The following is a 4,826-nucleotide window of genomic DNA, read 5'->3' as shown; positions in this document are numbered from 1 at the left end:
CAAGCCATGCCCACCAGCCAATCAGGAGCAAATATGCAAATTAACCCAATCAAGATGGCTACTGCCATAAGGAGCAGGAGGGAGGCTTGGGTTTCCCAGGTAATAGAGGAAGCCAAGCTTTCCACACACCCTGGCCAGCCCAGGCCTCGGCTTACGGCTACAAAGTTTCAATTATAGAAGATAAATAAATTCCAACAGAAATGGCTATCACCATGGAGCTAACAGAAGGCTTGGCTCCACTTCAGGCTAAAAAGTTTCAATTGTTGAGGATAAATCCCAGATACCAGGGCCTCCACTTGGTTGCCAGGGGTTGTGGCCGGCCTGCAAACCACCACTAACCCCTCGCCCAGGCCACCACAAGCCCCAAGGGAACCCCCACGCTGATCTGGGGCATCCTTCAGGGCAAACCAGCCTGCCCCCACTCATGCACCAGCCCTCTATCCTATCTAATAAAAGAGTAATATGCAGATTGACCATCACTCCAACATACAATATGGCTGCCCCCATGTGGTCAAAGTTGGCTGCCCCATGTGGACACAAGATGGCCATCACACGATGGCAAGCAAGGGACGGCAGTTGGGAGGGACCAGGCCTTCAAGGGAGGGCAGTTGGGGGCAATCAAGCCTGCAGGGGAGGAAAGTTATGGGAGAGACCAGGCCTTCAAGGGAGGAAAGTTGGGAGGGACCCAGGCCTGAAGGGAAGAACAGTTGAATGGGACCAGGCCTGAAGGGGAAGGCAGTTAGGGGCAAACAGGCTGGCAGGGGAGCAGTTAGGCATCAATCAGGTTGTCACGGGAGTGGTTAGGGGTTATCAGGCTGGCATACAGAAGGAGTTAGGGGCAATCAGGAAGGCAAGCAGGCAGCCAAGCAGTTGGGAGCCAGCAGTCCTGGATTGTGAGAGGGATGTTCGACTGCCTGTTTAAGCCTGATCCCACCAGACATCCCACTGGATCAGACCTAAACAGGCAGTCAGACATTCCTCAATGGGTCCCAGATTGGAGAGGGTGCAGGCTGATCTGTGGGACACCCCCCACTGTGCACGAATTTCATGCACCAGGCCTCTAGTATATATACACAACACTAATATGCAAATACACAGAATGGCAGGACAACTGAACAATTGAACAGAACAACTGAACAAGTGGTCTCTATGATGTGTGACGACCACCAGGATGCACATGAAGAACATGGCAGGCGTTGGCAGAAGACAGCACAGCACAGAACATAGCAGGCATTGGCAGCAGCAGGATAGTGGTGCAGGTGAGCAGGGGCAGTAGCTGTCATCGGTGTGAGCCCCTGGTGGTTACTGAAAATTTTTTGCTCCTGTGCACCACAGTACTTCCTGGTGCTTGCACCAGCCCTGATCACTCAGTGCTGTGAATGGGTTTGAGCAGTGGCTACCTGCCCCAATTGTTCTTCAGGGCTTCTTCACCTACCCCTGCTCCTGAGTGGTGATTGGGGCAGCAGCTGCCACTTGCACCCTCTCACAGTGCTCCCCAATTTCTCCTTGCTCTCAGTGGATGTCAATGGGGCTGGTGCTATCAGCAAGTAGGACTGGTGGTGGCAGGAGTGGGGCTGCTGGCAGACAGGAGACCTGGAGCTATGGTGGGAGAAGCTGGGCGGTGGCATAGAGGATGGACTGAGTCCTGCCCCTGTGCCTGCCACAGCCTTGCGGCCCACAGTTCCTTTCAAGATGCCCCTAGTAAGATAAATAATTCCCAGAAATATAATGTACTACATGGTGACTCTATTATGTAATTGAAAGTAATTAAGAAAGTAAGTCTTATTTTTAGTTTTATTGAAAAACTAGAGGCCTGGTGCACAAAATCATGCACAGGTATGGTCCCTAGGCCTAGCTTGTGAGCAGGGCCATCTTCCCTAGCTACCAGCAGCTATCCCTGCCCACTGCCACCACCTACTCCAGTTCCCCATTCACCATCCAGGTATGGGAGTCTGATAGCTGGGGAAGGGACAGAGAGTTTGGCCATTCCAGCTCACTTGCCAGCCCCACCTCAGCCACCGTTCACCTTATGTGTGTGGGGAAACCAGTGGGGTGGAGGCCGCCACTTGCAAACCCACCTCCCCACACACACACACATACTCATCCTGGTTCCCTGTTCAGCATTGGAGATTGGAGTCTGCCAGCCAGGAAAAGTGACTGAGAGGTAGTCAGTAGACCTCATAGTGACTGGTCACATGGTCGTTCTGGCTGTTCTGCCATTATGGTCACTGGGCTTTTATTATATAGGACTAAAGGCCCAGTGCCCAAAATTTGTGCACAGGGGGTGTCCCTCAGCCCGGCCTGCACCCTTTTGCAATCTGGAAGCCCTCAGGCAATGTCTGACTGCCAGTTTAGGCCCAATCTGGGACAGTTGGCTCCTAACCACTCACCTGCCTGCATGCCTAATTGCCCCTAACCACTCTGCCTGCCTGCTTAATCACCCCTTACCACTTGCCTGCTGGCCTGGTCACCCCAACTGCTCTTCTGCCTGCATGATCTCTCCTAACCACTTGCTTGCCTGCCTGCCTGATCTCCCCTAACTGCTTTCCTGCTGCCTGTTTGCCCTTAACCACTCTGCCTTCCTTCCTGATCACCTCTAACTGCCTCTGCCTTGGCTCCCACCTCTGTGTCTTCATCCAGAAGGTCTGGAAGGATGTCCAGAAGGTCATTCAGCTGTCCGGTCTAATTAGCATATTGCACTTTTATTATTACAGATAGGACTAGAGGTCAAGTGCACAAAATTTGTGCAGGGGGGTGGGTCCCACAACCCAACCTGCACCCTGTCCAATCTGGGAGCCAGTACCCTGCAGCCTATTGTGCTGTGGTCCCAGGGACAGCAACACCCAGCAATGGTGGGTCCTCAGCCTCCCTCCAGATACAGAAGGAAAGAAAACCTAAGCAGCAAGCCTAGAGGATGCCCAGGAGGGACGTGCTTGCTGAGCTTCCATGTAGAAGGCCGTGTGCTTCCCAGAGGCCCTTTGGGGTCAGGGCTGGACGCTTGCTTCATCGCCTTGGGCTTCTCTGACTCCCCCCACCCTTAAGTTGTAGCTCACCAACTTCATGGAGGGAGGATGTTTGAGGACCCGCCATTGCTGAGTGTTGTTGGCCCTGGGACTGCAGGGCACTGGCACCCTCCGGCGCTGGGTGTTCTGTGGGGAGCAGTGCCTGGGCTCAGAGAGTAGGGGTGGGTAGGGAGCAAGCTAGAGGAGAGGAGGTCAGGGTGATTCATTCCAATGGATCTCAGTCCAAGGCTTCATTCAAATGCAGAAAGCTCTTTGGTGGTGTCAGTTTGGCTCAAGTAAACTCATAAAAGTTCTCTACAGGTTTGAATGTTTTAACATGAACACGACATATGCACCTGCTGGTTTCTGAGGGCGAGGCAACAGAATCAGTCCATGAGGTCTGCCGTGAAACTATAGAGGAGTCTCTTTTTGCTGTCAAAAACCAGGTCACCCTTAGAAAGAGTGTAGAAAACCGGAAATGGATTTACAAAGAAACAGAAGTGAACAGAGATGCTCCTGCACTCATTTCTACCCAGACAGGCTGATTTCTCAAACATCCTCTCTCCCTGAAGTTGGTGAACTGTGGCCTAAGGGTGGGGGAGTCAGAGAAGCCTTAGGTGAGGTCAAGGCTCTTATAACTATACGGATATAAAAATAGAGAATTTTATCAACATTCAAATTCTTCTCACTCAATTGTTCTCTCCTAGCAAACATCTACCAAAAAGTAACCACTATCCTGATTTTTATCAATCTTCTTGAATTCGGAGAGACTTTGCCTGTGTCCCAATATGTGGTATAACTTTGAAAATGTCCAATTGTACTTGGGAAATGTATATTTTGTAACTTTGGAGTGAAATGTTCTGAAGATGTCAATTAAGTCCATCTGATCAAGTGAACCATTTAGGATTGACGTTTCTTTGCTGATTTTTTGTCTGGAGGAATTGTCCAGTGATGTCAATGGGCTATTAAAGCCACCTACTGTGATTGTATTGCTGTTGATCTCTCCCTTGATATCTTTCAAAAGTTTTTTTTTTATGTACCTGGATGCCCCAGCATTGGGAGCATATATATATTTACCAGAGGTATGTCCTCTCCTTGTATTGATCCCTTTAGTATTATGAAGTGGCCTTCCTTATCTCTTGTTATGTCCTTCACTTGGAGATCTAATTTGTCAGATTCAAGTATTGCTACCCCAGCTTTTTTTTTTTTTTTTCAATTCCATTTGCCTGAAAGATATTTTTCCATCCCTTCACTCTCAATCTGTGTGAGTCCCTTGTTCTGAGGTGGATCTCTTGTAGACAGCATAAGTATGAGTTATGTTTTCTTATCCATCCATCTACTCCATGTCTTTTGATTGGACCATTTAATCCATTTAAATTTAATATTATTATTGATAGGTACTTATTTGTACTCATTTTTATTCTTTGTGACCGTGTTTCCTCTTGCCTTTATATTTCTTCTTTTTTTTACAGCAGTCCCTTTAGCATATCTTGCATTGCTGGCTTAGTAGTGATAAACTACTCCCTTAGCCTTTTTGTGTGTGTGTGTATGTGTGTGTGTGTGTGTGTACAAAATATATAAAAATATATTTTTTGATTGATTTCAGTGATGAAGTGAGAGATAGAAGCATCAATGATGAGAAAGAATCATTGATAGGCTGCCTCCCACATGCACCACACTGGTTATTGAGCCCACAGTCTGGGCAGGTGCCCCGACTAGGAGTCAAGCTATGACCTCCTGGTTTATAGATACATGTTAAACAATTAAGCCAAACCAGCCAGGCTCCCTTTCAATTTTGAATGATAGCCTAAATGGATAGAGTAT

The sequence above is a fragment of the Pipistrellus hanaki genome (assembly GCF_964339955.1).
Source record: "Pipistrellus hanaki genome assembly, chromosome: X".
Lineage (NCBI taxonomy): Eukaryota > Metazoa > Chordata > Mammalia > Chiroptera > Vespertilionidae > Pipistrellus > Pipistrellus hanaki.
The sequence above is the reverse complement of the archived record's forward strand: the minus strand, read 5'-3'. Positions refer to the sequence as shown.